The 22,544-nt window shown below is 44.5% G+C and overlaps 1 protein-coding gene across 1 annotated transcript in view; it reads right to left on the reverse strand.

Annotated features, from left to right (window-relative positions):
* The window catches only part of LOC148183449 (maestro heat-like repeat-containing protein family member 7), a 31,690-nt gene that overhangs the window by 6,585 nt on the left and 2,561 nt on the right, over positions 1–22,544 (reverse strand). The gene's annotated exons all lie outside the window — the stretch shown is intronic.

The following is a 22,544-nucleotide window of genomic DNA, read 5'->3' on the forward strand; positions in this document are numbered from 1 at the left end:
CTACAATTACAGTAATAATTTCTTATAATAAATGCTTATCATAAAAAATACACAAATTTATACCATACAATAACACGTCACGATCCGCTAGCGCAAGCTAGAGTCGTGAGAGGTTCGTTTGATCTCAAGAGTGCAAAAGGGACACCAAGGGATTTCAGTTTAAATCATTACAGCAATAATGCATCTTTATTTTAGTGCCAGCATCATGGGTTATGCAATAGACGAAAAGGAGAGAAAGAGAGAGAGAGGGGAGGAAGAGATAGAGAGAGAGAGAAAGAGGCAAAATAAAGAGAGAAAAAGGGGGGTTATAGCTACCATTGGATGAGACGGGGTCGCCGGTGTCTTCTTCTGTGGGGAGATCTCTTTCGAAGAAAGTAACTTAGGAAGTCACTTTTATAGTCTGTTTCAAAGCGAGGGGCTTTGGCCAGGAGGTGAGGAGATTCACAGGTCATTGTGATAAGACCCATTGCTCTGTGAAGCAGGTATGAGGTACAGAATAGGCACTTCACTCAACATGGGCTTCTCTCTGAAGCTCAATTTTGACAGCAACAACTTGTGGCTTGGAAAGTGAATCAAACAGGCATCTGAATAATCCAGCAATGCAATTTGCAATTCTGATTTTTGCATTGCCAAATCAAAACGTTCTCTTTTCAAAGGCAGATAAATTGTTACAAAATCTTTGCCCGCCATTGTCAACAATCTCGTTCTTGCCCTAATTATGATCTGTACTATAATTTCTATTGTTGTGAAAATTGTTTTCGGAGACCTGTAGGGTAGAAAAATCCATTTTATTAATAACGAGTCTTCCTTTGAATCATGCCATTGAAATATGAGACCACACAATTGCATGTTTTCTCCTAACACTGCAAGAAAAAATGGTTGTGACATTGCACAACAATGCACTTATTTTTATTGAAGGGCTTCAGTGATCCTCTCAAAGGCTTTTTGAGCCTCAGATGTGAGGGTTCTGGGAGATTTAATGTTGCTTTTGCCTCTCAGTAGATCGAAAATGGTGCAAATTCATCACTGATGATTGTTTTTGGGTCCTTGGGGAAGGACCACCCAATGGTATCTTTGTAAAAGTTCTTGTTTGTTCATGCTTGGGATGGAAATCACATCTTTTGGATGAAGTGGAATGCTGAAGAAACAATCAGATCAATGATCACAAGTGGGCAATCTCTCGGGATCATCGAGAGAGAAGGCAGACCAAATTGAAGTAGTCCCATCTCTTCAATGACCTCGTTGAGTTTTCTGAGGTCATGAAGCAATCTCCATGAATTGGAGGTTTTGTTACGGATTACGAACACTGGAGAATTCCAAGGACTATTTGTCAGCTTGATGTGACCTTTCTGCAATTGTTCCTTCACCAATTTTTTTGAAAGCACTTAATTTCCTCTCTGTCCAGGACTACTGGTCCACCCAGAGAGGCTTGTCTGTCTTCCAAGTCAATCTCAGGGTGGTGAGTGCTGCGATGACCCCTATCAAAAATCTACTTCTAGTTTTGTGCCCCATTGTGACAGGATGTCTCTTCCCCAAACTGTGATGGATTTGTACACAACAAATGGGCGAATGATTATTGTCTTTCCTTTTGGCCCTGAAACAACAATTGCACTTTCACTCTGCATGCATAATGTGCTTCCTCCAATTCCTGAAAGGGAATTCAAAGATATCATGTAGTGGTTTAGATTTGCCAATTTGAGTTTCCTGGACAACGCACCATATAATGTGGTGGGTTTTAGCTCTAGCTAAAATCACCAGGGTATTTACTCATTCCTTGCTGTGAGATATGGATTAGGAGAAGGGCAAATCAGGCTCAAAACTTAAAAGGAATAAAGAAACTTTATTAACAGGACGACAAGAATAAGAAACCAGAATAAAACCTCCAGAAACCTTTCCTCCCCTAACCCAACTTTTGCTTTCCCAACTGACAACGTAGAGACAAAATTTGGGATGTTAAAGCAGTACCAACTATACAATAGTCTTTTCATCAGTCTTTGTAGGAAGGTTTTTCTCTTTTCATGCCATGGAGACTTCTCCACAAGAAACAGTTTTCTCATGGCTTTCCATTTCCATGCATAGCAGCCACCCAGGCACAAATTCTGTCATTGTGCCATCTCCTCCCATTTTCACAGCCCTCTTAGAGGTGTCTCCATGGGCTATGAACTCAAGGGGTATTATTTTAAGGATGAGTTATTCAAAGGCAAAGGTTCTCTCTGTCTCTGTGATCATCTCTGGGAACAGGGGTTTTCTTCTTCTCTCCCTGGGGGCAAAGGGTCTTCATCAGCTCTCATCTCTCTTTCTCTGTTTAAGTGTTTTATGGGATCACAGCTACTCCAACATCTGCTTAGCTTCATCAATGGACACCTTTGCTCAGATCTACAGTTTGAATACTTCATTCCCCCAATACTCTTTCATGAATTAAAGGACTTATTTTCAGAACATTATTGTCTATCTTCATGGCCCTACCAAAAGAATATTTCAACCTCATTTGGCATCTCTTCATCCCTCTTCCATCTGAGACTTGACTCTTTCTTTTACTGACCTTGATGTTTCATGTTGTCTCTCTATGTGTCAATCGCTCCGTCTTTTTCTCTCCCTGGATGTCAACGCTTCAATGGAGATTCTAGGGATATTTCCAGGTCTCAAAGACGCGTGAATAGTTGATGGTTGCTAGAAAGGTATTTATTGTATAAAAGCATCAGTCTCAAAGGCAAAGAGTTTAGAAAGTTGAAGTCCTTACTAAAAGCTTTGGCATGAAGTCCCAAGTTCTGAGCAGCAGCTCTCTGGTATAAGGTCCTGATGTTCAGGACATCAGCTTCTTGGGGTGGAGTTCTGTTGTCCTGGGCCGTAGAAGTAGTTGGTAATGATGGAGCTGCTGTTCTTTTTCGGTTGGATGGATGGATGGATGGATGGATGGATATGGGATTCTGATCCCCAATACAGGGGATTAAATCCATACATCATCCAATCACCTAAAAACACGCTTCTAAAACAATATTTTTTACACCAATCCGAACTTAATTCTAACATGTGAAAGCAACGTTCTCTTTACCTAAATCTTACGTATAGGGTATTATCTGACTACGTGAGTAATCCTATCTGTTCTATCCAAGAATGCAAACTATATTTTCATTATGTCTAGAGCTAAGTTGAATCTGTGAGAAGGGTATTATCACTGAACTTTAAACTGGGCAATAAGACTTTTCACTAGCTGACACAGGCACTTAAGGTATTTAAGCTATATTAAAACTTACTTAAAACTAAAACTTTATACCTATGGCTTAACATATTTAAGTTTCTCTAAAGATTTTAACTCTAAAGGCTTTAACTCCAAAGACTTTGATTCAGTCTCTAGATTTCTTTTTCTCCCTGAGGGACTCGGGGGAATTGCTATTTCATGCAATCCAACACCGGGAGAGAAGATCAAAGTCTGCAGGTCTCATCTGTGTAGTGAAAGGGTTAAATCTTGCCCAGGCCTTGTGGATGGTCACGTGATCTCTGCCGGGGCCCAGCGGTCGGAGCTGTTTACGATGTGGAGGACTTTCGGTGGTTGTGTTGGGGGAGGGCAGCTAGGATCTCAGCAGCCAGGATCTCAGCAGCCAGGTTAGCACTCAGAGGCAGCACGCTGCGAGCCAATGGCTTCCCCTCCCCCTGCCCGGCAGTTTCTGGTGAAACTCAGCGGCAGAAGAATTTGAGCCAAGCCGGGGGCTGGCCTGGCCTGGCAGCACCGCTGTACAGGACTCGGCGAGCTCTCCGGGAGGGCTCAGCGCCCCGGGAAGGGGCTTCGGCCACTCAGGCAGAACGGGACCCAGAGGGCTTCCCGGGAGGGGCCAGCACCACAGCAGAGCCCGGCCCGGCCTGGGGCGGGGGGGGGGAGGGGGGGAGAGCGCCAATCTCCATCCCCCGCCTGGGAGCCACTGGGGTCCGGCCCAGCCCCCCCGAGGCTGCACAGGCCACGGGGGAACAGGGCCAACCCCTCCAGAGCTCTGCTACCTTTCAAGGCCAGAAACAAAGAGAAACAAGTTCTTGGGCTTGCTTTTTTAAAACGTGGTATTCACAGAGGTGGACTTTAATTTTCAATGGTGCAAAATGCTGTCAGTTCTCAGAACTGGCCAGCCATTGGCCTATCTCATATATGGAGGAAGCTCCCAGCAGCTTCTCTTAAAGAAATCACTTCTGTGGGTGGTTCTTATTGCTTTCCCTAAATGTCAAACCACCACATATCACCAAACTCCATTGCCTCGCCCAAAGGACATGAGAAATGACTGTGACATCCGCACCACTGTCCAACATGCCCATAATTGTGATTGTTTTGTCACGACATGTCAAGTTGCAGGTAATTAGGGGTCTATCACGGCCTATTTGCTTTATCCAGAAGACATGGACATCCGTGTCCTCATTGTTGGGTGAAATCTATTGACTCACCACTGGCATGATTTGCTGTACTGAAACAGAGAAATTAAGAATTAGGAATTAAGCATAAAGAAATGCTTGACCAAAAGAGAGGAGGTTGACAAAAAATATATCCTGCTCCAGAAGAACAGGAAAAGAGCGAGACTGCAAGATAAGATAAAGAGCTAGAATACACAAACAAGATGCAAGGACAAAAGCACCACAGGATAAAAGGATACTTTGGACCCCTAAGCCAGATGGAACGGTATCAAAGTCCAAAAAGTGGTCAAAGGACTGAAAGGAGCATATGCGAAAAGACAAGGTGAAAAGTTCAGCTAAGGAGAAAATTGCTGACCTCATCCCAAAGACCCCCCAGACAACCACCGAACTGACCAAAAACGACCAGTGAGCAGCCACAAAGGGGCGTGGAAGTCATTTTAATATAAAGCGAGGATAGGCGGGGTTAGGAAATGAATATGTATTAGGCGTATTGTGCAACCCTAGTTTGTAAAGGATAAAAGGAGAAAGCCAAAGCTCACAAGTGTGCATGCTTTTTGGAGATATCCCCCATGCACCTCAGCGCTGAATAAATTCATACCTACTCTTATAATTACTCTGCGAGTTATAGTCTTTTTTTCTATCCGCATATCATTACAGCATTAGATGGCAAAGCAATGGCCCTGGCTATTGAAGTATTCTGTGGAATGATCAATGGAGGATGCAAGGACTGGGCCAAAACTGTTAACTCCTCATTATGGTTCACTGAGATGACTGATGAATAGACAGTGAGCCCTAGAGTATTGTTTTTGTCATTGCCTATAATTAAAAATTCTTGTCTCTTCCATGATGTTCCAGTTACCCCTGTGGGAATCACTGCATGACTCTCATTCATGAAGTATGTTAATTTGAAAGCTGCCAATTCGCATTGCACCCCTGGGGGTAGCAGTTCTGGATTGCTTGGGAAGTTGCAGATTATCCTGCGGATGGAGTCTGATTGGGGTTCCCCACAGATTGTGTTCCCTGGGGGGTTCCAGACTGTTAAGTCATCGCCATCACTTGTATTGTGGTGTGTTGGTGTCCTGTTGTAATGCAGTTAGGAAAAATGGTATGACCCAAAAAATGTACCCCCGAAAATGTAGACTTGTAAGTTCTTTCCCTTATCTTGTTCTCCCCAGTTCCCCTTATTGGTTGTGTAAATTCCCCCACACCCCTTTCCTCTGCTTTGAAAAAGGACTGGTTATCGATACCTCTTCCTCCTTCCCTCCTACCATCTCACCCTGAGAGATCCTAAGAAATAAAGCTGTGACTGTCATCTCAGCAAAGGGAAAGAGCTCATTTTTAGGGTCTCCTTTGCAAGCTAATCTAACTCCCCTGTCTCCCTGGCCGCTGCAGGGCGGACAGTGGTAGCAGAGGGGCAGGGGACATAGTAATTATAGTAGCGTCCCACACTCTTCTTCCCATTTCCCGGAAGGGGTAGAGGTCTTCCACCCACATCTGTTTTGAAGTGAACTTGATTTGTGTAATATCTTCCTCTTCTTCATCTTGGGCAAAGGCCTGGTGCTTTCAAGTTTCCTGAAGACTCTGGGAAATTCTTTTTTATGTGTCCATGCTTCCCACATTTGAAGCATGGCTTCTTGGATAATTCTGTTGCTATGACTTCTGAGGAATTGCCTTGTTGAGAAGTCACACTGAGCACTGCAAGAGTTCTTGTGAGCCTCTCATCTTGTGCTTCAAGGAGTTTTCCAAATCTGTCTCCCAAGACATCTGCTTGAATTGCTGCGATGTGCTGAGGTGTGCCTACCTTGCTGCAGGCTTCTGTCATTTGAGGCAAGGTTGGCTGTGGATCAGGCAAAGCGCTGATTATGCGCTTGCATTATGGGTTTGCGCTTGCAAAAATCAGGAGTGGTTTTGCAGCTTCATCATGTTGTTGAATGTGCCTCTCAATAATTGTTTAAAGTATGGAGAGCCTGACCCATTGTCTTTTATGGCTTGCATCAAATCCTTGAGGGCATCATGAGTCAAAGGCTCCCATCTAGGATTTGCATTTTGTCTGCCATATCTCACTGGCAGTGCCATGATTTCTGTTTCTGCCATGTTGAAATTCCCTTCTTTGAGTGCTTTTTTACTAATATCTGCCCAATTTGTCAAACTGGGTTCAAATCTTGCAACGTGTCTTGGAAGACGAGGCATCAGAGCTCTCCTAGCATCTTGCAAGGATGCTCCTCTTTCTTGCCTGAAAGCTGTGTCCATCTCGTTGACCTCTCCCCCTCCTTTATAAGGTAGGGAAGTCATCATTTGAGGTTCTGTATTAAAGGATGCTAAAGGTGCAATACAAGGATTCACCAAAGGTGGCGCTCCAATAAGAAGTTGGCCATCTTGTTGACCACAAGATGATGCTGGCTGAGGGGTATAGGGATTATTTACAGAGGTCGAGTTGCCATCAGATATATAGTCTCTTAGCTGTAGAAAGAGATCTCGAAGGAACTCTCTTGGAAATGTGACAGACAGGATCGGACAAGAGAAGGAGTTGATTGGTTGTCTCATGACTGAGGGAGCAAATCAGGCACTTGGGGTAGTTATGTCAAACCCTGGGGTGCTGCTTGCCATTCCCCACAAGTTTGGTGTAGTTTATGGGAATAGGGGTGTATTTACAGAAAAGCCTTGACCTGCTAAGATTTTAATAATGTCCTCAGTGTTTGTATTTTTTAATTATAAGCTTGCATCACCTGGTTGTGAGCTTTTCCGTTTTGTTCTTTGGTTTCTGTGTCTTGGTTGCTTGGTTGGAGCGTCAGGGATGCTGAAGCCTGTGTTGACATGTCCTATTGTGTTGCAATCCACTCCCAGGAGACCCCTCTGTCCTACCCCCCGTGGTGAGAGTCCTGCTCTTCACGGAACACGGGCGGAGGAGAGGTCCTGGAGTGGATACAACACGGACTAAAGGTATCTAGACACAGAAGGCCCAAACTTGCTTGGAATAATCCTGGCTTTATTGCATGTCGTCCATCCAGGGCAAGAAAGAGACCAAAATGCCCTGGGTCTTATCTCTTATACTAGGGGGTGAGGGTGATCAGGGGACACAGGGAAGTTAACAGCCAATGGGACAGGGGAAGGGGAAAAGGTTCTCAGGTAGGAACTAACATTACACAGACCGAAGGTGAGTTTTACCCTTGGGAGATACCATGATTTTTTGATGCACTACAACACCTCACCCTTTTCTGTTATACAAAAAGGAGAAAGAAAGAGAAAAAAAACCCCTTTAGCTTATTTTTTCTTTTACCGTGAGCTTGCCCACCACTCACAATTGGTGGGCCGATTAGATTCATTTCTGTCGGCTGGTTCCATGTGGTTAGATTCTGAGGTGGTAGAAATTAGACTACTAAGGGCTTTAAAAATTAAACAACGGACAATTCCAAATGCTAACACAATCAAAACCAAAACAACAAAAAACAACAAGATTGTTCTGATTATTGAAGTCCACCATCCTGTGAGTCCCCAGCCTTTGAACAGCTCACTAAACCAGTCCTCTGATTCTTGTTTCACGTGTCCAGTCAAGTTTTTTATCTCTCGGAGGGCTCCATGGACGTTGGGAGATTTCGAGGTCAAGTTCAAACAGCAAAGTCCTTCAAACTCCTGGCATTCGTGTCCATGCAGTAGCAAAAGGAAATCTATGTCTGCTCTGTTTTGGAGGGTCGCTTGTCTGGTAATTTCTTCGTCTTCGAGGAGGGAGCTGAGGGCAGTGGGTGTTAAGTTGGTCTGTTTCACTACCCAGCATTCTAACTGTCCTAGTTCACCTAATGCCTGGGCAGCTGCAACCTGTGGAAGAAATATGGATACAGCAATTCCTTTTGATTTTGCCCAATGAAAAATGTCAGAATCACAATTTGGATCTAAAATGTCAGTGTTCCTTTTGTAAATTTTGTGGGTTGAATTTTCTTTTCAAATCCATTTTTTAATTTGGGTTTGGTTAGGTGCCAACAGGGACAGCCTCCCAAAGGTACACGGTCCTCCTTGAAGGAGAGATGGGATCCCTGCCCATGCTCCATCTCCGCAAATCAGAAATATGCTTTTAGTGAGGGTTCTTGGATGTGAACGGAGAGGATCATCTGCTGTGACGTGACTCTGCACACTACACCATTGCCTTGCCTTAAATTCGTTTCGATATTGTACTACGTGGTGATATAATTTAGGGTCTGTCAGTGTGTTATACATAAGGTGGATGCAAAAGGGTGCAGGAGCAGAACCTAATAGCTTTAATTCTTGGGGTTCCTTTTCTGCTCTGGGCAATTTTGGTAGCCACTCTTCCACAGGGTTTTTAATTGTTACCATTCTCTGCTTACGGTTTTCGAGTGGCTGGGTGCTATGTGTTTTGGGATCTGTATTGAACTTGGGATCACTAAAGCTGGCTGAAAATTCTTCAGCCTGCAGTGGGATTCCTACCAGACAGGTGGACATAGGGTCTTTGGCTGCTGCAGTGGACAGGCAGATGCTCTCTTGTTGGAGTGTTTGTGCCAGGGTCACCCAGATGTTCTGTCGTGGCTGAGGGACGATCCAGGCTGCTGTCAGGCTGCTCAGTGCAAGCAGGGTTAAGGCTCATCATGGATTTGAGTGAGAGGTAGGTTATTTCTAAAAAAAAAAAAAGGAAACAGATTTTTTTTAAAACATATTTACAGTCAAATTATGCAGGTCAGAGGCTAGAGAGGTTTCTTCTTGCTCTCTCTGGTGGCATCTTCTCTTGGAAGCAACAGCCACTTGCTTCTCTTCTCTTCTTGCTGGGGCTGGATTCTTTGGGAACAAAAGGTTTTACCCATTTCTGAGGAATCCATCGGGGGCCTGCAGGGGTGGATACACACACGTAACCACGCCCCCAGGTGACAAGTTCATAGGGGCCCTTGGTTTGCCAAGTTTCAGGGTCCCTGATTAAAACCGGTGGACGCTGTGACAATTTAAACTGATCACCACTGTTAAAATGCCGAGTCACAGGAGGATTCATGATTTCAAATGAGCAGTTTAGGAAATTAATGGTAAGCAGAGCTTTACAGAGTTTCTGTTGTGGAGACATCCACACTGCCTCGCTACCTTGCCTGGCTAGGACTTGTTTGAGCATCTGGTGTGTACGCTCGATTACAGCTTGACCTGTGGGAGAGTGGGGGATGCCAGTTTTATGTTCCACTCCCCACTGCTGGATAAATTCTAGGAACTGTTTGGATTGATACGCTGGGCCATTATCAGTTTTAATTTCTTTAGGGATTCCCAATACAGAAAAGGCCTGCACTAAGTGTTGTTTGGCATGTACAGATTTTTCTCCTGCATGAGCAGAGGCATACACTGCTCCTGAGTATGTATCAATACTCACGTGTACATACTTAAGGCGACCAAAACTGGGGATATGTGTAATGTCTGTTTGCCACACTTCACAGCTTTGAATTCCTCGGGGATTAACCCCAAGGCCTAATGATGGCACTGCCTGGAGCTGGCAATTGGGACAGTGTCTTAGTTTAGGGCAAATTAGGAAGGAAAACTCCAAATGGGGATTTCCCCAGGGAAATGCCCCTCTCCACTAACTGGTCCGGGAAAAGAAAAAAAATTCTTTAGAGAGAAGTGGAAAAAGCTGTTTATTTAACAGAAATTGAGTAATATTAAATAATAAAACCTCTTGCTGTTCGATGGGATGGCAAGTCTAGGAAGAAAAGTCCTTTTCATGTGGTGTAGCTCGGCTCGCTCAGGTTCTTATCAGTCCCTCCGGCGCTGGAAAGTGCCGAGGCCCAGGCCCCGGTGGGCCACAGGCGTGAGCTCCCGGGGTTTGGCTGGGTGTTCAGTCCAGAGCAGGCTTGCACAGATCCAAGAAAATTGGGAAAAAAAACCAAACAAAGGTCCAGGGAACTCCTCTGCCTCAGCTAGCTAAAACTAACTAAAAACTAGAGAGAAGCTCTGTCCCGCTGTCTGTCCGTGCTGCAGACACCACAGTCCAGGAGCGGGATGTGTGGGAGTGATGTTTTTCCTTAACACAAACTGCGCGCTTCTTCTTCCCCCTCTCTTGCTCCCAAAGCCAGTCTTAAAGGTGCAGAACTTAATATATAACATAAACCAGACGATTGGGGATACCAGTATCATAAAGTCACCCTACGACAGACAGGTAGCCACAGTGGCTTTAGCCTGACCCCGTGTCAGCTGGAACTGATGGATCAGTCTTGGCACATTGTGATGGTATCGCTGGTGGCTCACCTTAGCCTGTTGGAATACATCTGGAAGACGTACCTTTTCAGCTGGGGCAGCAAAGGAATCAGTTTTCTGGTTCCCCTCAGTGATTTCACCTGGCAATGGGGTATGCGACCTTATATGCATCACATAGAAAGGATGTTCTTGATTTGAAACCAAATAAATCAGTTTTGAGAGCAATCTAAAGAGATGCTCGTTCTCAATGTCCTTGAGAACTGCCTGCTCTGCTCTGGACACAACCCCTGTCACGTAGGCTGAGTCAGTAACCAAATGAATCAGTTCTGAAAACTTCTCAAAGGCTCTCATGACTGCAGCTAGTTCAGCTATCTGGGGTGACCCTTCTACAAATTCAACATCAGCTTCCCAAAGCTGAGTCTGAGGATCTCTCCAAGTCATCACCGACTTGTGAGAGGTTCCAGATGCATCAGTGAACACTGTGAGAGCTTTGAGTGGCCTTCGGCTCCTTTTCTCACGAGGAATGAGGTGGAATTCCTCATGAAACAATTTGTGTGATGGTGCATGGACCCAAATTTGCCCACTATAGCTGTCCAGATCAAACTGGAGGTTAGCATTGCTCTGCAGCAGGTGCTCAAACATCTCTTTGGTCAGTCTCTCAGGGGAATGTTTGCCTTCTCCCTAGAGCCTGACTGGGAGGTGAATACACATAAAGTCACAACCTGCCAGTCCCCGCAGCCTTACCCTGGCCTTTTGAATCAGCTGAGCCATCAGCTCTTGTGGCTTGGTGATAATTTTGGGTCATTGATGGGAGAGGAAGACCCATTCTATTATTAAGAGTGGATCTCTATGCCCTTCGACCCACTGGAATATTAACCCATGTAAATGTGTGGCAATTTCCCCAGGACAATAAATTTAAAAGGCAGCTCAGGTTTGAAGCGATGGGCCTGTCTTTCTGTCAAGGCCTTTTGTGCCTTTACAATTACAGTTTTTGCTTCTGGAGTCAGCTCCCTGAGAGACAGCAACTCTCTCTCCCCTTTCAATAAATTGAGCAGGGGGCTCAGGTCTTCATTCGTGAGACCTAGCCAGGGTCAGACCCAGTTTAGTGACCCACATAGGGAATGGAGATCTGCTAGAGTTTTAGGATTGCTAATAATTTCTAATTTTTGTGGAACAACAGTCCATGCAGTAATTTCCAGGCCCAGGTATTTCCAAGGTGGCATCCTTTGAACCTTGTCTTCCTGCAATTGGAATCCAGCAGAGGTTAAAACTTTAACCACTAGGTCAAGGGTGTCTTGCAGCATGTTGTTATTGGGACAGCACACTAACACATCGTCCATAAAATGCAAAATGATGGCATCTCTTTTTTCAGCACGCACTGGGGACAGCAATGACCCCACATACCACTGGCAGATGAAGGAGCTCGCTTTCATCCCCTGAGGTAGTACTGTCCAGTGGTACCGTTTCATTGGGGCTTCTTGGTTAATTGTGGGAATGGAAAAGGCAAACCGTGGTGCATCAGCTGGGTGCAGGGGAATTTGCAAAAAACAGTCTTTAATATCTAGCACTGCTAGTAGCCAATTTTGTGGTAACACAGTCGGGGATGGCGTACCTGGTTGGAGAGACCCCATGTCCTCTATTTTTTTGTTTATTTCTCTCAAATTCTGAAGGAGGTACCACTTATCCTTCCCTGGCTTTTTTATTACAAATACCAGGGAGTTCCAAGGGCTGGTTGTTTCTACTATGTGTCCCTTGGCCAATCCTTCTTCCACCAATTTTTCTAGTGCCCTGAGTTTCTGTCTGCTGAGAGGCCACTGGTTCACCCAAATTGGATTATTATCTACCCAAGATAGCTTTCGGTCTGGATGCTCTACAGTTGCCTCCATCAAAAATCCTGGGGGGTCTCCGGAATTGTTAATTTTACTCCCCACTGGGACATGGTGTCTCTTCCCCACAGGGGGCACTTGTAGTCAGTAACAAAAGGTCGGATACTCGCCAATCTTCCATCCAAGCCTTCAATCTGAACAACAGCTTTAGAAATTTTTGCCAGTTTCACCCCTCCGACACCCTGTATTTTTCCTGCCACGGGTTGCAGCTCCCAGTGTGAAGTCCACACCCTTTCAGGTATGATAGTCACATCTGCCCCAGTGTCAATCAACCCTTCTACATGGACATGTTCTGATTTATGTGTCAGGTTACACCCCATAGTGGGTTTGTCTTCACCCACTACTTCTGCCCAGTAGACTCCTGGTGCTTTGTCATCTACTGGGACTTCTGTTGGAACAGGGATCACTTGGGCTATTATCTGCCCTTTGGCTACATAGAAGGGTGGTTGAGGACATCTTGCTAAGAGAGTTAGGTGTGTTAGGTCTCCCTTAATTGTCGTAGGAGCCACTTCAATCTCTATTGGTGTGTGTGCTGTGTCTCCAATAACAAAACACCTACTATCCAGTCCAGCCAGGTCTTGTGAATTATTCTGCAAGTCCACTCCAATGACAGTCCAACGATTAGATCTGAAACAAAAAGCTTTAGCAGTTACAAGTCTGAATTGCTTTTGCGGTTGCCAGATCTTATTAGGCATGCGTTCCCCACAATTATGTTTCTGCAGTCTCCCACCCCGCTCCCTTTCCTCCACTTTTCACATTAAAATAGAGTCTTTTTCCTGTTTCAGGTCTGTCATATTTATGTTCTCATGCTTGGCAGCAGAGAGCTTTAAATTTGTTTTTTTTGCTTAATGGCTACAGTTTCTTTCTGGTGTTTCCCATGTTGCTGGGTTTGAGGACAGTTCCTTGCGAAATGTCCTGGCCTCTTGCACTGGAAACAGATGACATGCTGCAGCTGTTCTGGTGACATCTGTGGCTTGTTCATTCCTGGTGTCACTGCTGCCACTGTCCTTGGATTGCCTGGTTTCTTGTCATGTACACTGTACAAATCTGCCTTCTGGGCACACGCTTCAATCATATCTGCTATGGTGGGTGGAGGATCAATAGGGAAACTCAGAATTACTCTACGACAAGCCTCGTTGGCATTCCTTTGGGCCATTTTTTTAAGCAGTTCCATCTGGGCCACTGGTTCTTTGACTTGTCTCTGTATCTGCAGTCTAAGTCGATCTACAAACTGCAAGAAACTCTCAGATGGGAGCTGGTTAATATTAACATAACTGACTTGAATATCGATTGTTGGTAACTGGTTAAAAATGTTTTCAGCTACATCACAAATTTTATCTGCAATAAACTTCGTTAATACTCTCACTTGATCTGCAGGATTAATCCAATTTCCCTCTCCACGCAAATGTTCTAAAATTATTTCATTGTTCTCTGTATCATATGCATTTTGATTACTTTGCTTGAGTTCAGCTAGGAGTTTTGTTAAAGATTTTTTCCATAAGCTTTCCCAAAGGTCATATTCAGAGGGAGTTAGCAGACACCGAAATAAATCTTTAATATCTGCAGGAATTAAATCCTGTGATTTCAATGTAGTTCTTATTATTCCCCTCAAGACCTCGCTATCACGACCGAAATAATTTTTTATTTTACAAATATCCTTGATTACTTGGTAATTGAAAGGTTTATGTTGTAATCACATTGCTCCTCTGCTGCTATTGTATATTACAGGAGCAGCTGTTAGCATAACTTCATCTTCCCCAGGGCTGGTATTCCCTGGGTTTCCCTGCCCACAACCCCCCCACGCCAGGCTCTGGGGGCCCCATTCCCTCACTGGACCTGTGGAGAGACCCAGCCCCACCCCCACAGAAGCTGTGTGAGGGCCCGCACCTCCCCCCCGCTTGGGGGGCAGGGCCGGGACACCCTTTCCCCTGCCCCTCTGCAGGAGCAAGGGGTGTAACTCTCTCCCTGACCCTCCTCCCTGGGAGACAGGAGGCAGAGGGATAGGGAATAGGGTTACAGCCTCGGGGGGGCAGGGTCATAGGGTAGGGCCAAGCAGGCCTGGGGGGTGGTGCAGGGTGGAGGAATGTCTGAGGGAAGAAAGGGATTATGATAAGGGTTGTGAACAGGAACCGGTGGGTGGAAGGGATTATGGGTAGGAGAAAGGGGATACACAGGAGAATTCACCATGTGGCCAGGTAACACGTGGCCGGTGCCATCTTGGCTCTCAGCCACATGGGGATAGGAGGGTACATTTTCTTTAACACTGGGGAAAGAAGGGTATAGAGAGGGAGTCCTGATGGCTTGTGAACCATCAGAACTGGGTGGCTGAGAGAGAGAGACGGGACTAGAACTTGTATTGTTTGTCCCAGGTACCTCTTTCAGTGGAGGAGCAGAGGTTTTAGGAGAAAGGTTAGGGGAATTAGGTGGAGACTGCAGTGCCCGTTTGTCTTTCATTTTTATTTCTCTGTTAACCAATTCTTTTCGAATTAAAAGAAAAACCAGGAGGAATTTCAAAGCCGATTTGTCTCCTCCTTCTATTTTTAAGGTTAATAAATTTCCAGTTTCATCCCAGGCAGTTACTGAGTCTAATTGCAACAATTCAATTTGTTCACTTTGCTGAGTCAAATATGATACAAACTGTTTTAACTTATTTTTTGAAATTTTTACATTTTTGGTTTAAAAAAAATCCTGTATTTTTTGTGTATGACTCCTTTCTTGTATGGAGGGCTGCGAACCCATTCTGGAAGTTAAGGCAGCTCTGCACAAAATTTGTCTATTTTCCTTATTGTAGAAAGCAAATCTGGCACCCCAAGGGTTACAATTGAACTCACACTGGCACAGGCAACCGGGAGAATTCCCTCTCCTCCCCTCTCTGCCCACGGCTGGGGGAACCCTGCCGCTTTGCACGTGGCCGAGGCTGGCACGGCTGCCGCTCAGAAGGGGTTTCACAGTAGCACAGTTCCCCGGGGTCTGTTTCGCCATCCCCCCCCCCGGGCCGGTGTCAGAGTTAGTCTTACCTTGTTCTGTCGTTTCTGGTGGTGGAAAGATACCTGTTGCCCTGGAGTCGGTCTGCTGGTGCCGGAGGATTATCGACTCCTTTTGGAAACTTTTTTTTTGCTGTATTTTAAATGGTGTCCAAAAGTCTCCAAAGAACGGCTGGCCCTGGCTATAATAAGCCTTTGAACGTGGGCTTGTTCAGCCCTAACGATGGGCGCCACTCTGTTGCAATCCACTCTCGGGGGACCCCTCTGTCTTACCCCCCCGTGGTGAGAGTCCTGCTCTTCACGGAACACGGGCGGGGGAGAGGTCCTGGAGTGGATACAACACGGACTAAAAGTATCTAGACACAGGAGGCCCAAACTTGCTGGAAATAATCCCGGGTTTATTGTCTGTCATCCATCTGGGGCAAGAAAGAGACCAAAATGCCCTGGGTCTTATACTAGGGGGCGGGGGTGATCGGGGGATACAGGGAAGTTAACAGCCAATGGGACAGGGGAAAGGGAAAAGGTTCTCAGGTAGGAACTAACATTACACAGACCGAAGGTGAGTTTTACCCTTGGGATGTACCATGATTTTTTGATGCACTACAACACTATTGTTAGCGTTCAGGAACACACATAATCATGAATAATTATATGAAGGTGCTTTATTAAGAGCTCTGGGTGTCAGTGGTACACAGACCCAAATCTGACCCCTCTTGGTTTTGAACTGAACATATTTTATACTCTAGCGTTATACAACTTACATATTAATTATTAAACGTACATTGTTCTATTGTATGCATTGTTTTTACCCAAGCATGGATTTCTCGTGATCCCCCCCAGCCCCCTAACATTGTTCCTTATGTTCTTTAAGCAATAATTATATCTAATCATATCTAACAATTGTATCGTGATCATCTACTGATTACACAGGTGCAGTTTCACCTGATCTTTAGCAAGCCTAACATTTCCCAGGGCCTACTTTTCCCAGGCTTGCCAAAGCTAACTTTCTTTCTAAGTCCCCGAATTTTCTAAGATTTTAAGACCTTTTACTATCACTATTGTCCTGGGTCCATGTTTACTGTGGGGTAGGGTGTTGGGTGTGTGGTTTGAAGGGTTTGTGCCACTGCTTAGCTTGGCAGGCTGTGGTTAAAAGCGCTTTGAACCTCTGCTGTTGTTAGCATAGCTGCTTGAGGTATGAAAGCTGATGCTGCTTTTCCAAACTGCTGTTGCTGGGCTGGTGCGCCTGCTGTGGCTCCCCCGCATCGGGGGACGCTTGGCGGCCTTGGCTTTGCGGGCTCTGCGAAGCGCAGGTTCGGCTGCGTCACGGCTGCTGCTGCTGTTGACTCCGCTGTGGCAGCTCTCTGTTCTTGCTGCGGTTGCCATGGTAACGATGCAGCTGTTCGCAGTAAAGCTGCTATCATTGCTGCCGGCTTCGCCTGTCCACACGTCTGCCCACCCGCGGGGGGTTGGGCACGGAAGAAAATAACTACGCCTGCTTTTGACGTAATATTCGGGGGGGGAGGAAGGGGCTGGGCAATCCCGCCGTCCTTAATGGGCGGTGCTGAGGCAGTGCAGAGGCTGGAGGTGGTGTCGGACCCGTTCCCGCCGAGGGCTGGCCAGGAGGAGGTGGCACAGGCGGGGCGAAGGGTTCTGACCGTGCCAGTGTCACTGCTTACGTCATTTTGACTGACAGCTGTGGCTCAAAGGAAACCCAGGGTAGGCAGGGCCCGAGGGGTGTCGCGGTCGTCACCAGGATGCGGTCTGGAGACATGGGAAAGTTCCCGTGCCGCTCTGGGGCGGGCGGGAGCGTCCAGTGCAGTCCCGGGCGGGCTGAGCCTCCCGCCCATTCCGCCCCCAAGAGCTGGAAAAAGGCGCGGCTATGGCCACGGCGGGCAGGGGGTTTCCCTCTCCCTCTTCTACTTCCCGCCGCTGTGGCAATGGGTTTTCCTGAGGCTGCCCCGATCCAACTGCTGGAGGGGAGTTTTTAGAGGTTTGTGGGGAATTCGCCGCTTGTAAAAGGTCCGTGGCTGGCTGGGAAGACCCCGCCCCCTCTCTGAGTTGGCAGCCGTTTTCCACAGTTCCAGTTTCCATGACTGCCGATGGCAGTGGAGCCCCTCCCGCCGCATTTATGAAGGGTAAACTCTCTTTTTCTGTCTTTTACCACCGGGATTTGATCAGTTGAAAGGACTTCCAACGCTGGCAACGCTGTGTTCTGGGACTGGGGTATCCCCGCTTTTGCAGAAGAAGGAAGGGCGGATCCCTCAACCTCCGGATTTGTCGGCAGGGTTTCTCTCCCTGTGTTTGTCTCTGTGGAGTCCCTTGCCTGGGTATTGGAGTTCCACTTGGTGGAAACTGCTTCATAAATCACTCTAGAAGTCAGCAGGAGTTTCACTGCTGCCTGGTTCTTAAGAGTGGCTTTTTCATAAATTCTTGTATTTACAGTTTCCCACAGTCTCGGGGTAAAAATTTCTGTGGATCTGTTATAGATACATTTTATATTGTTGGCTTTTCGCAAATATTAAAATGAATGTTATGTGTATAAGAATGAGAAATTTTGTTGTATTAATATAGTTTTCTTTATTTCTGTTATCGATGAAATTTAGAAATAGTAGTATAATACATATATGTTAGGTTATAGCATAGTATTAAAATAAAAACTGCTTTTGTTTGTGTAACCCAAAGACTGAGAAAAAAATAGCTAGAGAACTCCTGCATTTGTAAACTATCTTATCCAGATGAAGACAGCAGTGACCAGAGCTCTGGGGGGAGGAATTTATTGCATTCCTGGTATCAGAGAATGTAAATCTCAATGGCGCCAAGAAGATTGATCTATTGGGAAGGGGGCAAGAGAAAACTAAACAGAAGAACACCAAAGATCCTAAGAAGAATGTATGAATATGCATGAGAATTTATGGATATGTAGTAGGATTCTGTTTTTAAGGGACAATCCTTTGTTAGTAAGGTGTGCTCTCTTAGCTGAATGCAGAGACACCCGGCCGTATCTGTATACTTTATTTTTTTCTCCTAATTGTTTTTTTATTAAACTTTTAAATTCTATAAAAATTATGTGAACCTCGTTTTTCACAGGATCCATGCCAGGAAGTTCTGCCTGAATCCAAGATAAGAGGCTTTTAAGCTCATCCATAGAGACATGGATTGGATGCTGTCTTAGTTTAGGGCAAATTAGGAAGGAAAACTCCAAATGGGGATTTCCCCAGGGAAATCCCCCTCCCCACCAACTGGTCCGGGAAAAGAAAAAAAAAAAAAATTCCTTGGAGAGGAGTGGAAAAAGCTGTTTATTTAACAGAAATTGAGTAATATTAAATAATAAAACCTCTTGCTGTTCGATGGGATGGCAAATCTAGGAAGAAAAAAAGGTCCTTTTCATGTGGTGTAGCTCAGCTCGCTCAGGTTCTTATCAGTCTCTCTGGCGCTGGAAAGTGCCGAGGCCCAGGCCCCGGTGGGCCAAAGGCGTGAGCTCCCGGGGTTTGGCTGGGTGTTCAGTCCAGAGCAGGCTTGCACAGATCCAAGAAAATTGGGAAAAAAAAAAAAACAACAAAAAAAACAAACAAAGGTCCAGGGAACTCCTCTGCCTCAGCTAGCTAAAACTAACTAAAAGCCAGAGAGAAGCTCTGTCCCGCTGTCTGTCCGTGCTGCAGACACCACAGTCCAGGAGCGGGATGTGTGGGAGTGATGTTTTTCTTTAACACAAACTGCGCGCTTCTTCTTCTCCCTCTCTTGCTCTCAAAGCCAGTCTTAAAGGTGCAGAACTTAATATATAACATAAACCAGACGATTGGGGATACCAGTATCATAAAGTCACCCCAGGACAGATGCTCTCTTACCATTGTTTCTAAGAGAGTTAAAACTTCTGTCTCCAGTTTGGAATTTGAGTTAACATTTTCTAAGTTCTCTCTGGAGTCTTACCTGACCTCTAGGTCAGTCTGTGCCTCGGCCCTCTGTCCATGGTCCGTCCCGCAGCTCACAGGTGTCTGGCTCTGGCTTTTCCCGCTCTCATCAGCTCACAGAGACGGCCGATGTGTTTCCCAGGGATTCTTCCAGCTTTTAGCTGCTTTTCTCCAAAAAAAGTCAGTAAAGTACATTCCAAAAAGTTGGGTGCCAAAATGTTGGTGTGCAACATTGGTGGTTTGGTTCTTTTTCCCAGAACCAAGACTGACGAGAGAGAGATTATTTTCTTATGTTCGGGCTCAGTTGTTTATTCTTTTCTTATCTATATTACATATTTACAGAGTACAAGGAGCTATATACACTAATAGTGTCCTGGGGTGATTGTGATGTTAAATTGCATCCCCATTCGTCCACCTAGCCCAGAAATAGGTTTTGTATCCTTAAAACTTCATCTAAGAGTAAAAGTGAGTGGAGAAGAAGCACTGAGTCTGTTATCAGAGACTGCACTTGCTCCCCCCGCATCCCGGGACGGGGTTTTGACTACAGCACAGACAGACAACAAGAGACAGATCGCCTTGGCTTTCCAGCTAGCTGAAGCAGAGAGGTCTTCCTGGACTGTTTTCTTTCCCTTTTTCTGAAACGAATTGAACCTGCTCTGGACTGGGGACTCGGGGGAGCACCGGGAGCTTGCACCCATGGACTACCGGGAGCCCAGCCTGGGCAGCGGCATTTTCCAACTCTAGAGGGATTGAAAACAAAGCGAACACCCACAGGAGGAAGACCCTCTGAATTTGTCATCTCTTCAGAGTGGCGAGAGGTTTTATAATTTTATATTGTTCATTCTTGTGCTGGGTAGTGTTGTGCCTGTTAAATAAACAAGTTTTTTCCACTTCTCTCAGAGAAATCTCTTCCTGAGCTGTTTGGGGGGGTGAGAGAAAGGGGCCACATGGGTTTGCTTCCTAGGGGGGGGGGGGGGGGGGGGGGCATTGGAGGTTTTCTCCCAAATTTGCCCTAAACCAGGACAGATAGAAAGGTGAAAAATGGAGAGCAAATAATCTCTCCAAGGTCTTTTATGTGTCTATTTATCCAATAATCAAATGCCAAGTAAGTTATTTCTTTTAGTGACCCAATGACCTGACACTTGTGTGCTGCAATGCTGAATTCTTTATCCAGTCACTCATTATTACCCAAAAACCCTTAGAAGAAGAAAGAAGAAGGACAAAAAGAAGAAAGAGACAACGCTCTGTCATTGTCGGACATGAAATGATTCACACAGACACAGCTCGATGTGTGATAAGAGCGCAATTTATTTTTTCACTTCAGTATTTATTGATTCTCAACAACGATCAGGGATTGGATAGTTAGGTTACCACCTTCCCAACTACAATGGTTGTGAGAAACGTCCATCAAAAGACATATCTTTAATGGAATATATAAACATCTATATTTATAGTTACTTTCCTGGGAAAGCGGCTAGAAACTCTGAAAACAATATCAGAAGGCTTAATTCTCAAAGCGACAACACTCCAAATCCTCCAACTTGTATCTCACATATTAATATAAGTGTTATAAATGCATATTGTGATGTTAGCTTTTTGCAAGTATTAAGATGAATGTTATATGTATAATGTTAAAATGGCTTTGCTCTAATAGTTAATATAGTATGTTTAAACTGTCTACTTAGTTAGGATAACCTCGAGTGAACAGATGATGGGGCGCAGGCTGCTATCACCACTCACCACCTGTGGAAGAAGGAGCCAAAGCCCAAATCAAAAGATAGTAAGAAAGAAATTAAAACCACAAAGCCAAGAAATGTGCATACTCTGAAAAGGTGGATCCAAGGAGTGGCCATGCAAAATAGTTCCTGCAAAAGTTTGAATATGCATCAAATTGATGCAATAGAAATGGTATATAAAGGGTGTTTCCAAAACACCGTGTGCTCTTGGCAGAGTGCCAAGCACCCGGCCATTTTAGCACTTTGCTTTATTGTCTTTGTCTCTTATTGTCTTTTTGTTTTTATTAAACCCTTTAAAATTTATCAGAACAGTGAACTTCATTTTTCACATGACTAAAACTCCAAATTCTAACTTTTTCACCCAGTGATTTAATACAATTTTAACTCATACCCTCACATTCTCAATTTCTCTACTTAGTTCTAGAAGTTTTCTCCATGGCTTTAAGTTAAACTCAGTGTTCTCTTGGGTGTCAGAGCCTGTCAGCACAGATAAAAGAATATTTCCTTTGCCTCTAATCCCAACAGGCTCTCATTCAAATTTAAGATTGATGCCATAACTGAGCCCCCTACATCTTATGTCAGTACTCAAACAACCCAACTCCAAACCAAACTTAAACCCAAAATTTATGAAATTAGTCCATATGTAGTAAAAAATATAAACCAACAACTGTTGTTTAATCCAAAGTAGTCCCTCAAACATTAAATTACTAATACAAATTAACATTTCAGAAGTTCAACCAGCCTGTTCTCCTTTCTTAAAAGCATCCTTCAAAAACTAGACAACCTAGTTACAAAAACTAGCACACTTTAAGGGCAGAATGCGAAGATTTGACTAAAATACAAAAAACAAACTTAGGATTTCTAAATAAAATCATTTCAGAAATATTAATAAATAAACTAGCCACTACAATTAATGATTTAACAAAACTAAAATAACCTCTACAGTCCTCCCTATTAGCATTAAAAACTAGCCAGTAGCAAGTCTCAAAAGTACTACCAAAATAAGAAGAAACTAAGGACCAAGATCATAGATTAATAATAAATACACTTAGTATGGCCCAAGACAATGTCTTTAACTTTTAATTATATACAAACACAGTTATAGATGCAATCAATAGCCACTTTAATTATAAGAAAAAAGAATTAAGATACTTTCCCGATTAAAATACGAAAGGCGATTTAAGATAATGCCATGAGTGCAAAAAGAAAACTTAAATCTTAATAGACCCTAATAAATTTTACATACAATACTATTACTAGCACAGTTACTGCCTTTATACTTACTATACATAATGCCACAATATATGTTATCCATCCCATTATTACACTGTCATGGTTTTAAACCAGTAACTAAAAAAATTACTTATTTCTTGCTGTGAGATATAGACTAGAACAAGAGCAAAACAGGCTCAAAACTTAAAAGGAATAAAGACAGATTATTAACAAACTACAAGAACAAGAACACCA

The sequence above is a fragment of the Pseudopodoces humilis genome, chromosome 12, assembly GCF_049639895.1.
Source record: "Pseudopodoces humilis isolate 2021_Gansu_Grassland_sample_001 chromosome 12, ASM4963989v1, whole genome shotgun sequence".
NCBI classification, from domain to species: domain Eukaryota; kingdom Metazoa; phylum Chordata; class Aves; order Passeriformes; family Paridae; genus Pseudopodoces; species Pseudopodoces humilis.